Below are 26,530 nucleotides of genomic sequence, written 5' to 3'. Positions count from 1 at the left end.
GCACTGGTGGGAATGCAAACTGGTGCAGCCACCCTGGAAAACAGTATGAGGCTCCTCGAAAAATTAAAAATAGAACTACCCTATGATCCAGCAATCGCACTACTAGGTATTTATCCAAGGGATACAGGTGTGCTGTTTCAAAAGGGCACATGCACCCCAACGATTATAGCAGCACTATCGACAATACCCAAAGTATGGAAAGAGCCCAGATGTCCATCAACAGACGACTGGATAAAGAAGATATGGGTGTGTATGTGTGTGTGTGTGTGTGTGTGTGTGTGTGTGTGTGTGTGTATTACTCAGCAACCAAAAAGAATGAAATCTTGCCATTTACAACTACATGTATGGAACTAGAAGGTATTATGGTAAACAAAATTAGCCAGAAAAAGACAAATACCATATGACTTCACTCATATGAGTAATTTAAGATATAAAACAGATGAACATTAATAGAAGAGAAGCCAAAATAATATAAAAGCAAGGAGAGGACAAAACATAAGAGACTCTTAAATCCAGAGAACAAACTGAGGGTTGCTGGAGGTGTTGGGGGTAGGGGATAGGCTGAATGAATAAGGAGCATTAAGAAAGACACCTGTTGGGGTGAGCACTGGGTGTTATACATAGGGGACAAATCACTGGAATCTACTCCTGAAATCATTATAGCACTATATGCTAACTAACTTGGATGTAAATTTAAAAAATTAATTTAAAAAATGGCCTATGTTAATAGTCTGAGATGATACCAGTCTGTGGCATGGTGTTCAGTGAAGCATCTCCTATGATTGATATCAGCTCAGGTCTTGGGAAGCATCTTTATTGTTCAGGAGTTAGGTAAACAGCATGTTAATTGTGTGACTGGTTGTTTTCATCATCCTTAACGTTGCCTGGCATTTATTTATGTGAGCAGTGTATAGTTTAGAAAGGTATTTTGGGATCTCTCAGGGTGAATGATGCTGTATGAATGTAGGTCACCATAATTATTAAAAATGTATAGGTTGTATCAAACTAGAGTTAGAAACAAACATAAGTAAAAACTACAAGTAATTATATAAAGTGATTATATAAAGCAGTTGTGGGAGAATTAGCTGTCTGAACAGGGAATGGTGAGAGGCAATATCACTAGGAAAATTGAGAGCAACAGTGTAAATTTTTGTTAAATGTTTACTTAGTTTTGAGAGAGAGAGAGAGAGAGAGAGAGAGAAGTGGGGGAGGGTCAGAGAGAGAGGGAGGCACTGAATCTGAAACGGGCTTCAGGCTCTGAGCTGTCAGCACAGAGCCCGACATGGGGCTCAAACCCATGGACAGTGAGAGCACGGCCTGAGCTGAAGTCGGATGCTTGACTAACTGAGCTACCCAGGCACCCTGAAAGCAATAGTTTAAATCTCTTGGGAAGAATTACTCTAAAACACCAGTGTTAAATATTAGGTGACTAAGCAGGACACCATGACCATAAAAGAAAGGAAAGATACAGTGGAGTGAATATTACATATTTACAGTCTAGTAGGATACATTGTGTTTTCATGAGTGGCGTGTATATGTGCAACACAATTTTGAGTAACTTTGGAAGTAAACTTCAAGGGGATTCACTACAATTCCCAACTGCTGCTCCTCCTATTGTCAATATTTTACTACAACATGTGGAATCAGAATAGAAAGGGCAGTGGGGGATAGTTTATCTTCTGTTTCAATAAAACTGTTTCCAAAAGAAAAAAAAGGCACAAGTGGCAGGAAAAAATGGTCAATGCTGCAGAAACTTACCTAACCTATTTGTATCTTGGCCAAATTAGTTTTTACAGACTACTGAAGGCAAATCAATTGGGTGTGCCTAAACCTTATTTACATTCTACATGCAACTACACATGGAAAAAGAAGTTTTATTCTGAGGTAGCTCTGGAGTTATGGCTCAAGAATCTCTGGTAAAGGAATTGGAACTGTGGTAGTTCTGCAAGGTGGGGTGCTTTCTGGAGCCACAGGCTCAAATAAACCAGGTCAGTAGGGGTCCTGGGAGGAAGAAAATGTTGGAGAGCAAAACAAATTTGCAATTTCTGTCCTGTTGCCCAGGACAGTTTCACTCAGGTCTAGTCCTGTGAAAGGCTATTGGGAAGCCTGATTCTAACCTTCATGAAGTTCTGGGAATATCATTTATGCTTAAATTTTAATACTATATGATTCTCTTACTAAAAATGACATCCCTAAAGTTCTTATAAAGATGAAAACAATGTGATAGAATTCCTTAGAAATACCAAATAACATAAATATATTAAAGATAGTTTCTTAAAAATTGGAATGAATATCAATGTTGTTATGAAAAGGATTATATGCCCTGCTGAGGTAATTCTCTAAGGTTGTGATCATTTATACTTCTCCCAATTCACCCTCTGCAGTTCACAATATTTGCATCTTATTTATAGTTAGAATCCAATCTGAAGATGAATTTTGATCCTAAATACTTTATTGTGCATATAAATTCATATTTTGAATAATAATTATTTTGCATTTTTTTCTACTTGACTTTCATTACTATATTTCTTGCCATGGAGGTTATAATGTTCAAACCATACAAATATTTCATTATGGAGAAAGTTTTACAAAGATAAAACTATTTCTTCAAAATATCGCCTTCTGTTCCTAAAGTATTTAATGTCATTTTTATATTACATTTTTATTTTTGTAATATGAAATGCATTATGAAGATGCAATTTTTGTTCTATTACTAAAGAACACAGAAAGTTCAATAAATTTATTACACATAAAGCTAATATAGTACCTACCACTCTACACAGGAATAAAATAAAATTATCCTTGAATATTTCTAGAAGGAGATCTGCTACAATTATTATACTGAACTTGATCAACACCAGTTCACCTTATGAAATTTACTAGCCCACAGCAAGTTAACTGAGAATTGGAGACTTCTAGAACTGCAAAAATGTATCTCATATGTCTCATAACATAGGTTTCAAACTTGACTATAATACCTAAGAATCACTTCAACAACATTTTCTAATTTGGGTATAAGACAACTGGCCTCAGGAAGAAATGTGTAAATAAAGTAGAGAAAAAAATCATCCTTCTCTCTTTTCTTTTTGTTTCTTCATGATATTGAAATATGTGGAAGGAATGAGAGGGAAGGGAAAATCCTAGTAGATTTCCAGAAGCCAAGAAACCCTGTAGGATGACACAGCCAATAGAAAAAAGCCCTGGGAAGACTGGCCAGCCACCAGTACAGGGGCCAAACCCTGTCCACAACAAAGAGAGCAATTGCAGATGACTGGACTGAAGGTAAATGCAGCTCATCCGTAACAGGAGGGTGCATGTAACACACAGAGGAGACACCCCTGAAGCACAAGGCTCTGATGAACAGGGAACATTGCACTGTAGGGCACTACAGACTCTTTCATAAGTCTACACTTTCAAGAGTAGGAGACATTGCTAACTTTCCTAACACATAGACACAGGCACACATAGTTAGACAAAATGAGGAGACAAGGAACACATCCCAAGTGAAAGAATAAGACAAAATCACACCAACAGAGCTAAACAAAATGGAAGTAAGAAATATGTCTGATAGAAAATCTAAAGTAATGGGCATAAAGATACTCACTGGACTTAAGAAAAAACCTTAATGAGACCCTCAGTAAAGAGAAAACATTAAAAAGAACCAAGAACCAATCAGAGAGGAAAAACTTAATAAGTGAAATTAAAAATAGATTAGATGGAATAAAAAGTAGACTGGGAGAAGGAGAAGAATGGATCAGCAACCTGGAGGAGACACTAAAGGACAGCAATCAAGCTGAACAGGAAAGAGAAAAAAAAATAAAAATAAAAATAGACTTACAGAACTCAGCAACACCAGCAAGTATAACAAAATTCACATTAAAATGATTCCAGATGGAGAAGAGAGAAAAAAGGGAGCAGAAAATTTATTTGAAGAAATAATAGCTGAAAAACTCCCAAATCTGGGCAAGAAAACAGAAATCCACATCTAGGAAACCCCAGTAAAATCAACCTATGGAGGTCCACATCAAGACACCCAGTAATTAAAATAGTAAAAAAGCAGTGATGGGGGAGAGTTTTTAAAGCAGCAAGAGAAAACAAAATAGTTATACACAAGGGAATTCCCATAAGGCTGTCAGCTATCAGCCGATGTTTCAGCAGAAACTTTGCAGCCCAGACAGGAGAGGAATGCTATATTCAAAGTACTGACAGAAAATGACTTGCAGCCAAGAATATTTGATCCAGCAAGACTATCATTTAGACTAGATGGAGAGATAAGAAGTTTCCCAGACAAACAAAAGTTAAAAGAATTCATGACCACTAAACCAGAGCTACCAGAAATATTAAAAGGACTCCCAGCGATCACGATCTCATAGTTCATGGGTTTGAGCCCTGTGTCAGGCTCTGTGCTGACAGCTCAGAGCCAGGAGCCTGCTTTGGATTCTGTATCTCCCTCTCTCTCTGCCCCAGCCCCCAGCCATACTCTTTCGAAAATGAATAAATGTTTAAAAAATCTAGAAACAAAATAAGAAGACTCTGAGTGAAAAGGAAAGACCATAAGCAGGAGTAAGAAAAGTAGGAAACACAAAAGTAGTAAAATTAAGTATAACTATGACAATTAGTCAAGGAATTCACAAAATAAAAGGATGTAAAAAGTACGGCACCATATACCTAAAATGGGAGGGGAGAGTAAAGAATGGTTTCAAACTTAAGTGACCATCAACAATATAGACAGCTATATGCATAAAATATTATATATAAATCTATGGTAACAACCAGTCAAAAACTAGTAATAGATATGCAACAAATAAAGAGCAAGGAATCCAAGTATATCACCGAAGACAGCCAGCAAACCATAAGAATAGAGCAAGAGAAGAAAGGAAAGAAGAACTACAAAAACAACCATACAGGTAACCAAAAGGCGGTAAGCGCACACCTGTCAATAATTACTTTGAATTTAAATAAACCAAATGCTTTTCCTATGGGAGCCTCTGGATTGAGAGGAGCATGGCCCTCTCCTCTCCCCAGGCTGACAACTGCCTGTCCACGGATATCGGGGTATTCTGAGAAGGGAACATCATGTGGCAAAAATGCTACTTTGCCTGCTGTACTCAAGGCTTCCATTACGCTTGATACTGTGAACTTGGCTCACAAGAACTTGTACAAAAACAACAGAAGGCCATATGCTGTCAGTGAATTAGCAGGTCATCAAACCAGCACTGGCAGAACCGCCGCTTGAATTCCCGGAGTCTGAGGCAGTGGGACTCACTGTTCTGGCCAGGTGCTCTTGGAAATACAGGTTGCGGGGGCCGCATGTTTGCACCAACCAAACTCTGCCACCATTGGCACCACAGAATGAACACACACAGAAGCAATATGCCATCTGCTCTGCCCTGGCTGCCTGGGCCCTTCCAGCACTGGTCACGCTAAAGGTCACTGTACTGAGGAAGTTCCTGAACTGTCTTCGGTGGTTAAAGATAAAGGGGAAGGCTGCAAGAAGGCCCAGGAGGCTGTTTTGCTTCTTAAGAAACTTAAAGCCTTGAATGGTATCAAAAAGGTCTATGCCTCTCAGCAAATGAGAGCTGGCAATGGCAAAACGAGAAACTGTCACCATACCCAGTGCAGAGGACCTTGTATCATGTATAATGAGGACAACAGTATCATCAAGGCCTTCAGAAACTTGCCTGGAATTACTTTACTTAATGCAAGCAAACTGAACATTTTGAAACTTGCTCCTTGTGGCCATGTGGGATGTTTCTGCACTTGAACTGAAAGTGCTTTCTGCAAGTTAGATGATCTGATCACTTGCTGTAAGGCTGCCTACTTCAAGAGTAACTACAACTTTCCCATGCATAAGATGCTTAATACAGACCTTAGCAGAATCTTGAAAAGCTCAGAGATCCAAAGAGCCCGCTTAGCACCATGCCAGAAGATTCATCAGAGTACTGAAGAAGAATCTACAGAAAACCTGAGAATCATGTTGAAGCTAAACCCATATGCAAAGACCATGCACGCTAACACCGATCTTCACCAGGTCAAGAATCACAAACTCTGGATGCATAAGGCAGCAGTAGCCTTAGGAGCCAAATCAGATGAGGAGAGAGGTCCTGCAAAGCCCTCTGGTAAGGAGGAAAGGAAAGAAGGCTGTTGGTGTTAAGAAGCAGAAGAAACCTTTAGTAGGGAAAAAGGTGCAGCTTCTGAGACACCAGCAGCTGCGAAGAAGCCTGCTGAAAAGAAACCCACCACAGAAGGGAGCCTCCTGCAGAAACACTTAAACTAGCTTTTTCTGTAAAAGTCAAATAATTATGAACAGCTAATTTTGAATAAAGACCTGGTCAAAGGCAAAACAAATAAACAAACAAAACCAAAAACCAAAACAAACCAACAACAAAATAAATAGATAAACAAATAAATAGACTAAACATTCCAATCAAAAGACAGGGTGATGGAATGGATTAAAAAGAAAGACCCATCTGATACTGCCTATAAGAGACTAATTTCATACCTAAAGATATATGCAGATTGAAAGTAAAGAGATGGAAAAGCAGTTATCATGCAAATGAAAGTGAAAAGAAAGCTGGGTAGCAATATTTCTATTGAACAAATTAGATTTCAAACCAAAGACCAACAAGAGTTGAAGAAGGGCACTACATAAAAATAAAGGGAACAATCCAACAAGAAGTTATACTAATTATAAATATTTATACATCCAACATGGGAGCACCCAGATACATAAAGCAGATAATAACAAACATAAACGAAGTAATTGATACTAATACAATAATAGTAGGGAATTTTAACAGCCCACTTACTTCAATGGATCGATCATCCAAACAGAAAATCAACAACAACAAAAACCAGTAGCTTTGAATAACACATTGGACCAGATGGATCTAACAGATATATTCAGAACATTCCATCCTAAAACAGCAGAATACAGATTCTTTCCAAGTGCACATGGAACTTTCTCCAGAATAGATCACATATTAGACCACAAAACAAGTTTCAACAAATTCAAGAAGGTTTATGTCATGCCATGCATGTTTTCTGCACACAATGTTATAAAACTAGAAATTACCACAAGAAAAAATCTGGAAAGAGTAAAAATACATGGAGGTTAAATATCATGCTACTGAACAATGAATGTGTCAACCAAAAATTGAAGAGGAAATCAAAAGATATATAGAAATAAGTGAAAATGAAAACACAACCCAAAGTCTCGGGATGCAGCAAAAACTATTCTAAGTGGGGAGTTTATACCACCAGACCAGGTCTACCTCGAGAAGCAAGAAAAATCTCAAATAAACAACCTGACCTCATATCTACAGGAGGTTAAAAAAAAAAAAGAAGAAGAAGAAGAACAAAGGCCAAAAGCCAGTAGAATAAAGAAAGTAATCAATGTTAGAGCAGAAATAAACAAAATAGAAACTAAAAGAGCAATGGAACAGATCAATGAAACCAGATTATGGTTTTTTGAAAAGGTAAACAAAATTCATAAGAATTTTAGCCAGACTCATCAATACACACACACACACACACACACACACACACACACACACACACACATGCACATGCACACACACACACACAAAGGGCTTAAATAAACAAAATTAGAAATGAAAGAGAAGAAATAACTGACACCACAGAAATAAAAAGGGTTATAAGAGACTATTATAAAAATTATATGTTAACAAATTGAACAAACTAGAAGAAATGGATAAATTCCTAAAAATATATAACCTTCTAAAATTGAGTCAGGAAGAAATACACAATCTAAACAGACCAATTACCAGCAATAAAATCCAACCATAATAATAAAAAAAAGCCCTCCAAACAAACAGAAGTCCAGGATCAGATGTCTTCACAGTTGAATTATACCAAAATTTATTTATTTATTCATTTTTTTACATTTATTTATTTGTGAGAGACAGGGAGAGAGAGACAGAGCACAAGTTGGGGAAGGGCAGAGAGAGAAGGAGACAACAGAATCTGAAGCAGGCCCCAGGATCTAAGCAAGCTGTCAGCACAGAGTCTGACACTGACCCGGACTCAATGTGGGGCTCAAACCCATGTACTGTGAAATCATGACCTGAGCTGAAGTTGGACACTCAACAGACTGAGTCACCCAGGTGACCCTCTACCAAAACTTAAAGAAGAGTTAATATGTATTCTTCTCAAACTATTTCAAAAAATAGAAGAGGAAGGAAAACATCCAAATTCATTCTATGAGGCCAACATTACCCTGATACCAAAACCATAAAAAAAAAAAAAACCAGAAAAATAGAACTACAGGCTAATATCTCTGATGAACATAGATGCAAAAATCCTCAACAAAATATTAACAAACTGAATTCAACAATACATTTTAAAAAATCATTCATGATGATAAAATGGGATTTATTGCCTGGCTGCAAAAGTGGTTCAATATTCACAAATCAATCAACATGATACATCACATAAATAGGAGAAAGATAAAAACCAAATGATCATTTCAATAGATGTAGAAAAAGCATTTGACAAACCACAACATCTATTTATGACAAAAACCCTCAACAAAGTAGGTTTAAAGAGAGCATACTTCAACAAAAGAGAGATCATATATATATATATATATATATATATATATATATATATATACCCCACAGCTAATATCATACTCCATGGTAAAAAGCAGAGATTTCCCCCTAAGATCAGGGACAAGACAGGATGTCCATTCTCACCACCCTCATTCAACATAGTATTGGAAGTCCTAGCCACAGCAATCAACAACAAAAGAAATAAAAGGCATCCAAATTAGAAAGGAAGAAGTAAAATTTCCATTATTTGTTGATGATATGATACTATATAGAAAAGCCCAAGACTCCACCAAAAAAAAAAAAAGAGACAGAGAGAAACACTAGAAATGATAAATGAATTTACTAGGTTACAGAATACAAAATCAATATACAGAAATCCATTGCATTTCCTTATTATTTTTTTTAACATTTTTAAATTTCTTTTTAAGAGACAGAGGAAGACAGCATGAGCAGGGAAGGGTCAGAGAGAGAGGGAGACACAGAATCCGAAGCAGGCTCCAGGCTCTGAGCTAGATGTCAGCACAGAGCCTGACGCGGGGCTCGAACCCACAAACCGTGAGATCATGACCTGAGTGGAAGCCAGAAGCCAGACGCTTAACCAACTGAGCCACCCAGGTGCCCCTATCCATTGCATTTCTATACTAAAAATGAAATAGCACAAATAGATATTAAGAAAACAAACCCATTTACAATTGTACCAAAAATAATAAAATAGAAATAAACTTAACCAAAGAGGTGAAAGACCTATACTCTGAAAACTATGAAAAACTGGGGAAATAGATGACACAAAGATAAAGCTATTCTATTCTCAGGAATTGGGATAAAAATATTATTACAATTACCATACTATCCAAAGCAATCTATAGATTTAATGCAATCCCTATCAAAATATCAATAGTCTTTTTCACAGAACTAGAACAAATAATCCTATAATTTGTATGAAACCACAAAAGACCTGTAACAGCCAAAGCAATCTTCAAAAAGAACAAAACTAGAGGTATCACAATTCCAGATTTCAAGATATACTACAAATTTATAGTAATCAAAACACAAAAATAGATACATAGATCAACGGAACAAAGTAGCCTGGAAACAAACCTATGACTATATAGTCAATTATTCTTTGACAAAGAAGACAAAAATATGCAATGAAAAAAGACAGTCTTTTTAAGAAATGGTGTTTGGGAAACTGGACAGCTACATGCAAAAGACTAAAACTCAACCACTTTTTTATACCTTACACAAAAATAAACTCAAAGTGGATTAAAGACCTAAATGCAATACCTGAAAACATAAAAATCCTAGAAGAAATCTCAAGCAATAATTTCCCTCACATAGGCTGTAGCAACGTTTTTCTAGCTGTGTCTCCTGAAGCAAGGGAAACAAAAAACTATTGGAACTACATGAAAATAAAAAGTTTCTGCACAGCAGAGGAAACAGTCAACAAAACTAAATGACAACCTATTTAATGGGAAGAGATATTTGCAAATGACACATCTGTTAAAGGTTTAGTATCCCAAATATATAAAGAAATGATAAAACTCAACACACAAACAAATAATCCAATTAAAAAATGGGCAGAAGAAATGAACAGATATTTCTCCAAAGAAGACATGCAGATTGCCAACAGACACATGAAAAATGCTCAACATCACTCATCATCAGAGAAATGCAAATCAAAACCACATGAGATATCACCTCACACCTGTCAAATAACAAAAATAAAAAACACGAGAAACTGTAAGTGTTGGCAAGGATATGAAGAAAAAGGACCCCCAATGCAGTGTTGGCAACAATGCAAACTGGTGCAGCCACTGTGGGACACAGTATATATGTTCCTCAAAAAATTAAAAATAGAATTACTGTATGACCCAGTAATTCCACTACTGGATATTTATCCAAAGAAATGTCAAAAGATATATGCACTGCTATGTTCATTGCAGCATTATTTACAACAGTCAAGATATGAAAGCAACTTAAATGTTCATCAATAGATGAATGGATAAAGATTTGGTGTGCATGCACGTGTGTGTGTGTGTGTGTGTGTGTGTGTAGGCAAGTGTGTGTAATGGAATATTACACAGCCAGAAAAAAGAATGGAATCTTGCCATTTGCAGCAACATAGATTGACCTAGAGAGTATAATGCTAAGTGAAATAAGTCAGTTACAGAAAGACAAATACCATATTTCACTCATGTGGAATCTAAGAAACAAAATAAACAAAGCAAGAAAAAGAGACAAATCAAAAAACAGGCCCTTAAATAGAACAAACTGAGGGTTTGTGGGGGGCAGAGGAGAGGAGAAAATGGGTGATGGGTATTGAAGAGGGTACTTGTTGGGATGAGGACAGGGTGTTATATGTAAGTGATGAATCACAGGAATCTATCCCTAAAACCAAGATCACACTGTATATACTTGACAATAAAATATGTTAAACATATATATATGTATATATATATTTGTGTGTGTGTATATATATATATGCAAAAACAAACAAGTAAACAAATTTAAAAAAAAAACAGGTTCTTACCTATAGAGAACAAACTGATGGTTACCAGGGAGGAAGTTGGTGGGAAGATGGGTGAAATAGGTGAAGGGGATTAAGAGCACACTTATCATGATGAGCACTGAGTAATGTATAGAATTGTTGAATCACTATATTTGTACACCTGAAATTAATGTAACATTGTATGTTAACTATGGAATTAAAATTTTTTAAAATTAACAAAAGAACAAAAAAAGAGAAAAGTAAAAGTCCCTGGGGAGAGGGTGAATGAAAGAACTTTTAAGACTAATGATTTTCAATTTTAAAATATTTGATATTGGCTATATAATTGCCACCATTATGCCTTCTTCCTCTCAATTTTACCAAATCTTTAGGTAAGTCAAGAACCATCTCAAGTCTGTCTTCTCTCCCCAGTAAACATAGGTGTGTATCTACTTCCAAAGTCTTTGCAATCTCAGAAGAAAGTGGCTTCCTTCCCTCTATTCAAATACTATCCATCCATTCATCTGAGCTCTCAAAACAAGCTTTTAAAAGACTTTCTTCTCTCTACTCCATTATCCATTCACTTGTCCCCTGAACTTTGTTTCTTTCAACCGATTCAGGCTTCTGAATACAATATGCCTAAGAAACTCCCATGTTAAAAAATATATAACATATCCCCTGTTACGTCCTTCTTTATTTTTTATTATTAATGACTCAGAAATCTTTATCTTTTGTCAAGATTAGGCTAACTGAATTATTATTTATTTGGTGATTAATTTATTAGATAGTTTTAGGAGATTTCTCTCTCACTTTGTACTCCAAAATAAGGGCTAAGTCCTGTACATACTGCTTTTTAAACATTCTGAATCTATACACTTCTACCTCCATGCACTAACTTGGTGTAGGCCATTTCTCAACTAGACTATTGTAATGGTTTAACTATACAAATACAGGTGCATCGATACCCATAAACATTTTCTCGTTATAATGGATAAATTTGTCTATGCTTCTTACATTAAATTCCATTTTACAATGGATCGTATATCCTCCAATTACTCAAAGCTTTTGATCATCTTTACCTCTTGCATTATCAATTTTGCCCTCTTGAAAGGATTATTTTCATCAGCATACAAGCAAGCTCCATTACCTTCCATTATGGAAACTGGAGTCTCCCCCAGCCACTGTCCCCATTCTCACATTATCAAAGTGCTGTGGTCAAGGTCACAATCTACAAGTATAATATCAAATGTTTTGTTTTTCCTCTCATTTTTCTCTTCCTCATCTATCAATAGCATTTAGTGTAGTCGTTTTACTCTCTCCTTTCTGAAACATGTTCTATGTTTGATTTGTGAAGCATGTGCTCCTCCTCCTGCCAGTAACATTAGTAATTCCTGGTCGTGCTCCTTTGCCAGATCCTCTTTTTATTTCCAACCACCAAATGCTGGAATGCTACAGCACTCAGTCCTTGAGTCATCTGCTCAATGTACACTCATTCCCAAGGAAAATGGTCTCATCTCCTTGGTTTAAAAGTGCTCAGGGGCACCAACCTTGGTTGGTTGAGTGACCAACTTCGGCTCAGGTCACGATCTTGCGGTTCATGAGTTCGAGCCCCGTGTCCGGCTGTGTGCTGACAGCTCAGAGCCTCGAGCCTGCTTCAGAATCTGTGACTCCCTCCCTCTCTGTCCCTCCCCTGCTCATGATCTGTCTCTCTCTGTCTCTCAAAAAATAAACATTAAAAAAATGTTTAATGCTGACAATTCTCAAGTCTATATTACCCAGCCCAGATGTCTCTTCCAAATACAGTCTCATAAAAACTATTTTCTACTCATAATTTCCACCTAGATGCTTATAGGCATCTCAGCAGTCACAGTGGAACACATGATATCACCAACCACCCTTCCTAAAAGGGTCTCTTCAGCATCTCAGAGAATAGTGGCTCCTTTCTTCCAATCACTCAGGGCAAAAACTTTAGAGCTGTTCTTTCAGTCATATTCAAGTCAGCCACAAATCCTTTCAGTTCTGCATTAGAAGTATATCCTGAAACAAGTAATCCTCTCTCCTCCACCATCACCATAGTTCTTGTCTGAGTCACAAATACCTCTGTCCTGGATAATACTAACTAGTATTCCTGCTGTCCTTACCCATGTAGTTCATTCTCTACAAGGATATAGAATTATTCTTTGAAAATGATATAGATCATGTCATTCCTTTCTCAAACTTTCCATCTCACCCAGAATGAAAGCCAGAGCACTTACAGTGACTGAATGGACACTGTGTGATCCAGTTTTCAACCACTTCTCTTATTTCTGCATATCTATTTGAGCAATCTTCCTTAATGAAAATCTGTGGGTGTCACTCTCCTGCTTTGAATCCCCCAGTGACGGCTCCCTATCCTTGCCTTCAAAACAAGGACAGATTTCCTAGAAAAGCATTTAGTACTCTTCAGGACTCACTAGTGCCAATTCCTGCCATTTCCTTTTCCAAGGGCACCCTAGATCCTAACCACACTGAACTTGTTTCTTCTTCATTAAACAGTATACTCATGCCTTTATTTATTTATTTATTTATTTTTTGCTGTTCCTTCAGCTTCAGATAACCTCGGCATAGAATTCCCTTTACCACCTGCCCACGATGCCCCTCCTTTGACTGAATAACTGCTTTGTTGGACTCCCTTTAAATATCTAAAGAATAACTTTTTATTTCCCTGGACTGTGCTTCAGTAGAATTTTGATTATAGAGTTTACATTTTTATCACAGTGTTTACTGGGGAGAAGAGAAAGAGCCTTAAGGTAGTTCTTTAATTAATTTTAATTACCTAAAAATTAATCACTTTTTATCACATCATATTAAAACTTGAAATCTATTTGCCTACCTCTCTCTCTGAACAGTGAGCATTTCATATGTTCATTGGAAGTGACAGGAAGCATACCGTTCTTATCCTTAAATCCTTAGCATTTAGCACGGTGTTTGGCATACGGTAAGTTTTCAAAACCACTGAATGATATTATCAACCATACTGAGTGTAAGTATGACTATGTAAGATGAGTGACATTCTTTGAAATTTTAACCATTTAACTGTTTAATCATTTAACTTTGACCATTTATTTTTTTAACCATTTAATCTAATTTAACCAAATTCAAATGAAACTATGGTAGTCTAAGAAAAAGTCAAGTGTAAGTAAGAGAGAGATTTATAATTTTCTTTGTTTTCATTTTTAATTCAGAATATCCACAAGACAGTATGTTTACATACAGGGTTATTCTTTAAAAAGTATTCCATTTAATAATTAAGACACAAGAATGTCTGAGTGAAATCCTTTAGGAAACCGTAATACTCTCTGCGCTCTTTCTGAGAGTTTGCAATCACCAAACTACTATGTAATCTCCAATTTTAATCTTCCTTTAATCCAATTCTAAAGCTATACTAGATAACACACAGAAATCAAATTTAAAACTCCAGCATCCAATGACAGGTTCGCAGGCTTGTTTTACAATCCTTTTTAGCCAAGAAAGGACTTGTCTGACTTCGAATGTCACAAACCCACCCAGTTTCTCTTGCCACAGCGCTTCCCTTTTCGCTATGATAGACATTAGGTTAATCGCGAAAGAGAAAAGGGGGCAAAATTTTTAAAAAGGTCCTCACCCGATAATGTGGCATGTGCTGTCTTCACGTTGTCACCATAATGGTTTAGACCACTATTCCTGCCACTTTGGACATTACTGGAGCTGCATCATGTCTTAAGATCATGAGACTGTGTAGATTAGGTAAATGGTTACTACAGCAGCAGATGTCAAGACTTTCTTTTGTCACCTCTCCATTCAGACGAAATACTGGTGCCATCCCTGTCATGTTTTCTGCATTTTATTCTTCTTTAGCCTCCGTCTGATACACTCTTTCCATAATGACGTTTTCTCTCATTTGCATGACACTTTCTTCCTGTATATAAAATACTTCCACACAAATTCTCTCACACAGCCTCAAGATAACCCTAGGTGGTAGGCTGGGCTGGCATTCTTGCATAAATTTAGTAAAACACCAAGGTACTATTAGTAGCTATCATTTACTGAAAACCTTTCTGATACCAGACACTTTAATAAACACTTTATACTTCAGTCTCATAAACACATTACTCTATAGCTGAAGACATAAAGGCTAAGCAACATGTCCAAGGTCAAACAGGACTTTTTATGGTAATGTATAATAGAGATGAATACACACCTGTATATGTTTATATCATATCTGCATACACAGGTGTGTGTCTGTTTGCTTGAATATATATTTACTCTGGGTCCTGTGTAAAGGTTTCCAGGTCTTTAAAAAAAATTCCTAGCTTAGCACAATTTTTACTCTGTCAAAACTAGAAGGTAATTAGCTTTGACCCCTAATAAATATATCACACGAGGTGAGATTCAGGACAAAGCAAAGCAAGACATTTCCTTTCAAGGGTCACAAGTCTGGAAAAGGTTTTATAGTGGAAGATATTTAAAAAAAGGATGCTGTACTTTTTTAATCTGACATAGTGTCATTTCTGTTAATTTATGGAAGTGACTCAACTCAGGTGGGGAAACCTTGGCTTCTTCAAGACAAAGCTACAGACAGCTGGAGCTCAGGAACAAAACTGCTAAATTCACTAAATTGGCTAGAAAGCGTCCAGAGTTTTCTAAGACATACCTGTCTGCTTTGCCCAGGTCTTTTTCTTTGTAATGCCAATAGGCAGGACAGCTAAGAAGAATGAAGAATGGGAGCACATCTTTTCTAAGACATAAAAAATTAGCAAGTGACATAAAACAGTCTTCCATTCCTTTGCAACTCAGAAAATCTCCACAATGTCCACTGAACCTAAGAGTGTTTAGTGCTGAGGGACTTTTGACATTTTTGGGAAGAGGTAGAGCGATGATTCTGACATCATATTTAATGGTAGTCATGGAGAAACCTGCATGTCTCCTGAAGGGTGGCTTCGGGAGACATGCAGGAAGGGCTGTCCCTGTTAAAGAGTCTGAATCTTGCCGAGCTCTTCATCCAACAGGACAAGAGGAGAAGTCCACTAGGAACCCAGGACTCATTAAGCCCTAACTCATCCAGCTCATACATTTTCAACAACCATATCTGTACAAAAATATTTTGAAAGGTAGGAACATTAGCTTATATTTTTATTGTATTAAACATTCATTTGTATATTCATTAGTATTAATATTATTTTGCCATTTGGTTATCATAGTCCATCTTCATCATTTAGGTTATGCAGCATTAGATATTCTATGAAAAAACTTTAAAACTCTTTTTGTACTAGAAACTAGTATTTGAAATGGTGTAGGGAGCATATTAAAAGTCATGTCATCTCCCCTCCAAGGTTTTTGATATCCAGGAACTCTAGATTTCCACTATGGGTAGATGAATTTTAAATTAGAGTGATATGGAACAATTTTCTAAACTTTTGATAAATTAGCATTTCTTATATTAAATAACTCAACACCAAACTTATATGGCCTAAGAGAAGTATAATTTTGATTCAGTCCATTGCTTTTATAAGGAATTTTAATTATCTATTCTTGCAAACATTCAATATTTCTTCTCAGTTCTGCATAAACTGTGGAAGGAAGGTTCTGTATGAAACCCACTTAAAGACAATCTCCCTTTTTCACTAATTCAAACAAGAATGCTAAACTTATTCCACAAGTGGCTTTATATGTTCTGAAAAGACATTAATTGCACTGAGCAATAATCTTTGTCTTTAACCAGAATGATTAAGATAAATAAATATATAGCATCTTAATCACCAATAAAAAAATATTAGTCACATTCTGAGTCACTGTTCCCAAGTGTTTTTCAAAATTCCATGCCATGGACAATGTTTTAGCTAATGGTTGGGTTTATAGATACCAGGTAAGTAGTAAAGCTTCTGTGGCTTCTCCACCCAAGAGATTGGCCCTTCTGATAAATGGTTATCCCATTATCTCTTCCAATACAGTTGGCCTTCTCCCATCAAACACTATTTAAAATGCATTACCTCAAAGAACTAAGTCATCAACTGTAGTTTTAAAGCATGTATTAAGGTCATATACTTGACCATGTGCTGAAAAAGCTTACCCTCTAGAGGAAAACAGTACCAGAGGCTGACTGGTGAAGGAGAAGCAGAAAAATGAAGATAAATCTAGATTTAATAACACAGCCCTGGAAAGCTAAGAGCTCACTCAGCATATAAACTAATAATTGATTCTGGAACATGGAGAGAACAGAGTGGAAGTATGGTGAAGGTAAAGGAGATGAAGAACAATCAGCAATTCAATTACTCAATGAAACATTTATTAAAGGTCTATAAATATAACATCCTTAGTCTTGAGTATGTATAAAATTTGAACACATAGGAGACTATATCCACAAGAGTTTGGTTTACAGCATAGCCTTAGGCTTGCTATATACAGGTGAAACACAAATGTAATGTGTTTCTAGTAATACATTCAATAATAAAATCCTTTGGATGGAATCCAAAGAAGATTTGCCCTTGCTGACTCATAGCTTCTAATTTGTTAAAGAGAAGATCCAGTATTTTGAAAATGCATTTTTGTCACTCAAAAATTAAATAGAAGAGCACTGACAAAGTCATGATCCACCAAACTTTAACATGAATTTTAATACTAGCACTTTTCTTATATTAATCTCAAAAATTTTGTACATTACAGAATTGTTTCACCAAAATCAATTTTATACTTTGCCTTCAGTTCTCATGATGCAACAAGAATCTATGCTTGAAATATTTGCTGATGTATTTACTTTAGAACTCTTAAAACATCCTTCACTATAGTACATTTCATTTATGAGGAATCATGACAGAAATGCTTTTCAGTTTAATCTGAGACAAATTTGCTTCCATTTTATTAACATTATGAAACATGTTAATGATTTTGTTCCCTTCTTTGATCTCATAAGTAAGAGGTAATTCAGAAACAAATTTTCTTCATACCTATGGCTGCACAGGACAATATTGCAGGCATTTTCATGCATTTACCTTATCTATCATTTTGGTTTTTATCCCTAATTTTTTCTTTTTTCTGCAATAATTTTCTCCTTAATTTTTTATCCTGATATATAGTATTTGTTTCGATATACTCATTTTATCCTGATATGTAATTATCACATACAAATAAATATATGCATACTATATGCACATAATGTATATAATTGTTGACATTAATAGAAGCATAGTATAAACACTAAGATTCCCATTCAAGATGAGAAGCTGGTGAGTTTGGTAACTATCAGTTTAGGTTCTGAATAACTAAACTGTGTATGTGTGTATATGGGTATGCATGCAAGTACACATACACACATATATACATATGCACACACATATATAAACACATGATAAAAAGAAAATACATATATGTTATTTTATATGTGTGTGTATATAATCACCTCAATAACCTCAAATCTTTTTGAAAGCAAGGCAAGCAGTTCTGAATTTCTTTTTTACATTTCCTTACATATAATACCACAATCAATATCAGATCATTGCTAGGTAAAATGCAGAAGTATAAAGGTGCTTCTCATTAGTTTAGTCATACGAATTTTTGTTAAATAAATTATACACATACCAAACAAGAACACAAAAGGAGCCTTCCCTTTTCACATTGGAGAGTATTTGTCTTATCATTGTTTCTTATGGAAGACAAAAGGACTTTTACGTTACAGATTTTATTTAATGTCTTAAGTCATTTCATATTTGTTACTATTTTATTAAAGATAATAGTAACTGCCATCATCTAGCAAGATTCATTCTAAGTGAATTTCCAAACACAAAAGTTATTTTATTTATTCTAATTTTTCTCCTTCTTATCCTAATCTGAAGATAATACCTGAAATAATATAAATAATTCCCTGAAAAACAAGATTTTGTATTTAAAGTTTTTGTTGACTGTTCCTTTACCTACTGATATAATTATCATAGAAAATTTGAAAGATATAGGAATATATAAAATATTTCATTGTTATTAAAGTACTTTTTATAAATACATATTGTATTTATCAGGACAAGCAACATTATACCATGCTAACAAAGAACCCCAAAATTTCAATGGTCTTAACCAACTGAAGTTTATTTTTCATAAACTCAATATCCAATGCAGGTCATCTGGTATCTCTGTTCATTATAATTGCTAAGGACTCAGGTTGGTTAATGTTTTGTCTAAGTCTATATTATGCCACAGGGAAGCCACAAGCCACATAGAGTTATTGAACACTTGAAATGGGGCTAGTTCAAATTTAAATATGCTATAAAGATGAAACATGTATCAGATACTGATGACCTAATGCTAAAAAATAAATGAAAATATATCATTTATAATTATTATATTTATTACACATTGAAATATTTGAGATATAAAAGTTAAATAAAATATATCATTAAAATTAGTGTCACCTTTTCTTTTGCCTTTTAGAATCCACTAAAAATTTTAAATTACATATATGACTCACATTATATGTCATTTGGGTAGTGCTTATTTAGATATCATTTCCATAATTGTCACAATAGGACAAAGAGAATGTAGTAAATCATGCACCACTTGTTCAAAGTTTTCACCTGGAAACATTCATCATCTGCACTAATATTGCACTGGACAAAGAAACTCATAAGGTCATGAATAGTTTCAAGGGGTTGGAAGAATAGAGAAATTCAGACCTACCATGTGCTTAGTAGGGGAATAATTTTGAACATGACTACATTATATGTTCTCATAACTACAATATATAACTCTTAATCTGTGTACAACCTTGTAAGCATATTAACAAAAGTACTTTTTTTTAATTCAATTTTAATTGCTTCAGTGCTCACCATTATCTTCCTATCCTCGATTGCCTAGCTTTGATTGATATTTGATTGGTAAATTAGGGTATTCTCTCAATTAATTTTATAAAGAGCAGCATATTCCTTATAGGGGTATCAGACACTAACAAAGGACTTTTTTAATGTTCCTGAAAAGTGAGAGGGATAGGAAGAGATGAAAAGTGAGAGAGAGTAAAAGAGAAGAGAAAACTCAGGACAGAAGAAAGGAACTTTGGGGGAGGGGTCACTCATTAAATCATTCTTTGAAAGAAAGAGAGAAAACACCCTAAGAATTCTGATGAGCAAAAGTTTTCTATTACATTACATTAGTAACCTAATTATCTCCTGCAATGATAGTAGGAATTTTAAACTGTTCCTTTATTTATTTTTTAAATTTTTATTGATTTATTTGAAACAGAAAGAGAGAGAATGAGAGCACGTATGAGCAGGGAAGAGAGGGAGAGAGAATCCCAAGCAGGCTCCTCACTGTCAGCACAGAATCCAATGTGGGGCTCGATTTCACAAATCTCACTAGTTCATGACCTGAGCTAAAATCAAGAGTTCAATGCTTAACTGACTGAGCACCCAGGCACCCCACACCTTAAATTTTTTAAGTTAACTTCCCTTTTATTTTAGCCTCTCATCTCCATTTTCCTGTGCTTTTGTAGAGTGCATCAGTGTCTCCCAGGACTATCTCCAATGATGGAAATGCTCTACATCCGTTCTGTCCAATGCAGTAGCCACCAGTCACATGTGACCACATATGACTAGTAAGACTGAGGAATAAATTTTTAATTTCCTTTATATTTAATTTAAATTTAAAAACCACATATAGGCAACATGAAAACAGAATACATGCTTTCTCAAATATTAATGTCAGAAAATATTTGAGCTCCATTAGTACACCATTTTCAAAGCATTTTCAGCATTATGCTCTTCCATTGTTCTGGATAATATTATCATCTGCTATATTTTGTTGTAGCCTCCATATTGAATATTTCCATGTAATCATCTTGGAATGAAGAAGAGGCTTTAACATCTGGTATTTGCTAAGAGAGAAGTATATAAATTATTATTATTTTTACTTTGTTTGCTGTCTTATAAGAGTGTGGAATCCCGTCAGACTTACAGTGATATGTATAACTGGGTATAACAGGACAGTACCTAGCCCAGCTTCCAATGTCTAGAGCATGCATTCACTGGGTGTGCTCTAATGAAATATATCAGTGTCTTTTTCTTACTCCACTGTGTGATCACTGATGCTCAAACTCAGTGAAATGCTTGCAAATTTAGAATTTCTAACATAGACCCTTTAAGTTTCTACTCCTCTCTAGAGTAATTAACATATTGGGATTAAACCTCCCAGAGTTCAGTGCGTCATGTTGGTTTACCTCCCAATTTGTACATCCCTATTACTTGCTTTCCTATTTCCTGGGAGTTGGTATCTTAATGGCTTCTGAATTTTTTTGGACATGTTACTATGCTTTCTGATATGACAAGTTCAAAATTCATGATAGATATTTCTTGCCTCAGACAGAATCACTAATTCTCCAAAGAGGTCTGATTTATTTTAGTGAGAAATGGTACTAGGAATCCTCATTGCTATTGCACCAGCATTGTTTCCTCAACCTTTCCAGTAGACAGAAGTGGAAATAACTATTTATTTGCTTTATTCCATATTCCATACACAATAGCCATCACAACAGCCAATACTGCCATCAACAACGTAACTACCAAAATATTTGATATAGGGAGGGAAGTCTTTTGGCCTTAAGATATCCTACCAGGACTGAATAACCATATTACTTCATTTTAAATTCTCTTTGAACAATCTTATCTCTGAGGCTATTTTACCACTGGGTAAAAATCTAGGTCCATGCGTTTTACCTTCCATTTTTAGTTATTCTGAATTTTGATTTTATTTTATAATTATGTAAAACATAGCACCTTAAGGAAAATAGAAATCTGTAAGTCTTCACTGACATAAATCAATAAATGAATAAATAAATGGAAAGAAACCTTCAAACCTTCCTTACAGTAGAATGCCAATAATAATGGGAACCAGAAAATTAGTATTTAGCATCATTACAGTAATAATTAATTCACACATACAATATCAATGGATGCTAAAACTCTTGGTGAAAGTAGGATGAGAAATACAACTTTTGCATAGTCTGAAAATATCTATCTCTCAAAAAAGCTTTAATTAAAGAGGGAAAAGAAGTAGCTTTACAGTGAAAAAACCTGACAGATAAATTTCCTTAATCAAATGATCGAAACCACAACCACCAATCATGGTCATCATCATCATCTGCTACCATGAAAGATGCAATGGAAGGAACACAGCAACACTTCTGTGACATTCCAGTCCAAACTACATAATCTACGTCTAATCATAAGGAAACATTAGACAAACCCAGATTGAGAGATAAATAAAAGAGCAACTGACCTATAAGCTTAAAAACTATGTCAAAGTCATGAAAATAAGGGAAGGACTGAGGAACACTTAGTCTTCAAAAAGAGATACTAAAAACACATAACCAGGTGGAGCATTTAATCTTAGATTGGGTTTTCTTGCTATAGTGTATATGACTGAAACAACATGAGAAGGTTGAAGTTAAGTTAGTCTCTGGAAGAAAGCTGTGTGAGTGTTCTTTATAATACCTTTACAACATTCTTGTAAGTTTGAAACTGTTGGTTGACTGGTTGATTGGTTGGTTGGTTGGCTGATTGGTTGGATTTTTTTTTTAATTACATGGTTCTAAAAGCCCAATATACAGAGCTCAGGTCTTTTAGCTTTTTCTTTGATTTCATAAGTAACTTAGTGGAAATCTGAGAGGATATGAAGAACCCATTTTAAGCCAGAAACTGAGTTTGTGAACATTCTTTCAGAAATTTGTCTTTTGCAAGAAGGAAGGCACATGTCTATACTTGCAAACCACATTTTTGATGCTTCTTTAAAATATGTATCTCACATAAGAAATAGGAACCTATGGCCAAAAAAATAGCAAATATGAAAACCATCCTTTAGTATTACTGATAAATCACTGACAAAGAAAACTTAGGACAATATCACAGAAGTCTCTACAACTTAAATCAAGGTGGGAATTAAACTTTAGTAAATATAGTTTGAGAATTTAAAAGAATCAGAATCAAAAATTTTCCATCTATTGACTAACTTGATGAGCCAGAGCAACATCTTTTTTATTTGGATGATTTGAAAAAAGCAAGAATTAATATATTCCCAGAAACCAGACTTCTCCAAAGTATTATCTACAAGCAGATAAACATAATTTAAATCAGTAACATTCTCCAGAAAGTCAGTTAAGGAACTTCCTGCATTATAGGATTGAGGTCATAAATATTAATCCATCTATGAACCTGACTTCACGGATTTCACATTATAGGATTCCCTTCTCTTCTCTAAGAGCTTATTCTATCGCTCAACCCTTTTTAAAATGATCAGATTTTCATACTAAAACTTGAATAATTATTTGTCTGTCTAGAATTTGAAGTTGATTAATCCCTTATTTTAAGATGAATAATGATAAATTTGATCCCTGGTCTCTCTAGGATCTGCCTTTATTTATTCATAGATATTTGGTATCACTCCTTTCTACTGTCTTCAACTCATTTTCTCATTTATTCATCACGAAAGCTTCTATTAATTTATATGTTCTTCTAATTCCTTCCTCAGATTTAACTGTAATTTATTTATGATTTAATATAATACTAAAAAAAAGAAATCAGAAAAATAATATAATAGTTTAGCTACTCATGTTGAACTAAATTCTCAAGCTCCTGGAGAGATTTATTATATAGGCTTATGCTTCCTTAGCTAGAGCCCGTCAAGTAAATTAATTGGGCTGGTTTTATTTCATTTTTCATTTTAATAGATTTGAAATAGAGTTTCCAGCTTACAGATTTGCTTATATTGAACTAACTCCAATTACAGAATATTAAATTAAAAGCCCAGAAATGTTTAAATTTGGAAGCAATTCTTTTAAGACTTAGGTGCTTACTCCAAAAAGTCATTATTGCAATTAAATTATGTAATTTGGGGGAAATGTAGATAGGACATGGATTCAGATCTCCTGATGTGGGTCTTGGGTCTGTAAGGATCACCTAACTTTAGAAGAATCACTTCATCTGTTTGAGAAGTTCCTTGTTTATAAAGTAAATATATTAAAAATGTCATACACAGATTTTTTTCAGGAGCCAACATGGAAGAAGTACCTGACTCTGTCTAATCTCTATCTCCAAATTTTGAAAGAAGTTTCCTGGAATAACAGGATATTCCCAAAGGGTCAGGGATAAATCAACAGACACATACCCCATCCCAGATGAATACTAAAAAGTGTTAGAGAATTATCTTCCTCAGGGATGTCTGGGTGACTCAGTTGGTTAAGCCTCCTACTCTTGATCTCAGCTCAGGTCATGATCTCATGTTTTGAGTTTGAGCCCCACGTTGAGCTCCGCATGACAGCATAGAATCCGCTTGGGATTCTCTCGCTCTCTGTCTCACTTTGTCCCTCCCCCCACTTTCTCTCTCCTCAAAATAAATAAATAAAGTTAAAAATAATTATCTCCCTCATATTTATCTTCAATAGGGAATAATCCCTAGAATATCTGAAATGAGTATAAAAGTTTACTGAATACCCACTAAGGGCAGGTCCCACCTGAGACATTTTAATCATGAAAAAGAAGGTTATAATTTGATGTTAAATAAGAGTCTTCAGAGAGACCAATCTTCTAGGGTTAACTGAATTGAGGTGTCACATTTTCACAAGAAATATTTCCCATTGGGTGGGAAGAATGACTCTTTAATGTTTATTGTTGAGAGAGAGAGTGATAGAGAGCGCAAGCAGGAGAGGGGCAGAGAGAGAGGAAGTTAGAGAATCTCAAGCAGGCTCCAGCTGTCAGCATAGGGCCTAAGGTGGGGATCAAATCAGGAGTCCTGAGATCATGTCCTGACCTAAACCCAAGAGTCAGATGTTTAACCAACTGAGCCACTCAGGTTCCCCAGGAAGAATGACTCTGTAAGCAGAGCTTTGGTAGGAAAGGCAACAGTTTGAATCCAGCACCGCTAGGAGAAGCAGAGTCATGGATTGGCCATGGCATAGACACAAAAGGATGTATTGACTTCTCCAACACCCACATAGGAGGAAAGTAAAAATGTAGTAAAAAGATGAGGCAGGAGTTAGAACTCAGGTAAAGGTTGAGAGTCAATAGAAGTTGCTTCAAGGTTGGTGTAAGTAATTTTTATCAAGTGAACTATATTATGTATTTAAACTGGATGAAATAATATAAACTAAATAAACAAATGAGCTTCTCAAAACATTTAGATATTCACTGTTAGTCAAGAAATGCTCTCTTGTTTGTGACACTGGCATGTCTTGGCAAGGGCTAAAATTAACAAATGAGAGGGAAAGAAAGAGAACCAGAATCATTTGTTACTTGCTCATACTTTCATTGTAAGATGCAGCACATATTTATACTAGCACCATCTCTCATTACCCTGAGTTGCAAACTTGGGATTAATAAAGTGTTGAGCCTCACAGAAATATAGCTTTGCAATGCATCAGTGGTATCATCTGTCAATATATTGAATATTATTGGAATATACATGGAATATTATTGAAATCTTGCAGTTCTGTTATTTCCTTTTATTAGACTGTGGGCCTTTAATGATACCTGGGAACTTATTTTACAAATCATTGTTCCTAAGACTGTGTTCAAGCCTATGCTATATTCCCCATACTCTTCTTGTTCCTTGTAACTATTCCTTGTGACTAATAGTTTCTTATAAACTATTCCTTTTAATTCTCAAGCCAATATGTTCATGTATATATATATTTGTTAAATACAATACTTGTTTTATTTTATTTAATAAATACAACTGTTACTTTGTGGTTATATAAGAACTCTAAAATGCTAACATATTTGATCCTGTTAACAATTATGTAGAGTCTATTATTATCTCTATTTTTCCAATGAAGCGGAGAAAGATTAAGTGACTTTCACAGTGTCACCCGCGAGCAAGTGGAAAAGCCTTCTGGTATTAGAGCCCATGTTTTTAACCACAAATCTATGCTGTGAGAATTACTATCCTGATATTATTTATAAAGAAATTGAGGTCCCAAATGGTTAAATCATCCAAAATGCTAACTAAGCATTCCCATGGTTCTCTGAAAAAACAGGACTTCCTAGTTTTCATGCATATTTCAAAGGGTAGTCCTGGACTATGGGAATCCCACAGGTACTTTCAGGGAGTTAAAGAGATCAAAGCTATCTTCCTTTAAATATTAAAACATTAGTTGTCTATTTTTTCTCTCCTCTCATGAGTGTACAATTGAACTTTGCAGAGGATACATGACATATGATAGTACAACAGTTTGAATCCAGAAGGAGATATGAGAATCCAGTTTGTCTTGTATTAAATCAGACATTAAGATATCTGCACAATGTCACTCTTCTCACTAATTTCTTTCAAAAATAGATTTTCCTGCAAAATGCTTATTGATTTATGATGTGGTTTCATCTTAGCTTGGGCAAACCATGCAGTATTTAATACATAGTAGCAGAATATTTACTATTGAAGCTTGAAAAGATGTGAGTTCTTTGTGTGCAACCTTTCATTTATGCAT

At 35.2% G+C, this 26,530-nt stretch overlaps 1 pseudogene; it reads left to right on the top strand.

Annotated features, from left to right (window-relative positions):
• The first annotated feature begins 4,762 nt into the window (after positions 1-4,762).
• On the top strand, positions 4,763-6,277 carry LOC115274706 (annotated as a pseudogene).
• Positions 6,278-26,530: the final 20,253 nt, after the last annotated feature.

Source organism: Suricata suricatta, chromosome 2, assembly GCF_006229205.1.
Source record: "Suricata suricatta isolate VVHF042 chromosome 2, meerkat_22Aug2017_6uvM2_HiC, whole genome shotgun sequence".
In the NCBI taxonomy this organism is placed as follows: Eukaryota; Metazoa; Chordata; class Mammalia; order Carnivora; family Herpestidae; genus Suricata; species Suricata suricatta.
The sequence above is the reverse complement of the archived record's forward strand: the minus strand, read 5'-3'. Positions and strand labels throughout refer to the sequence as shown.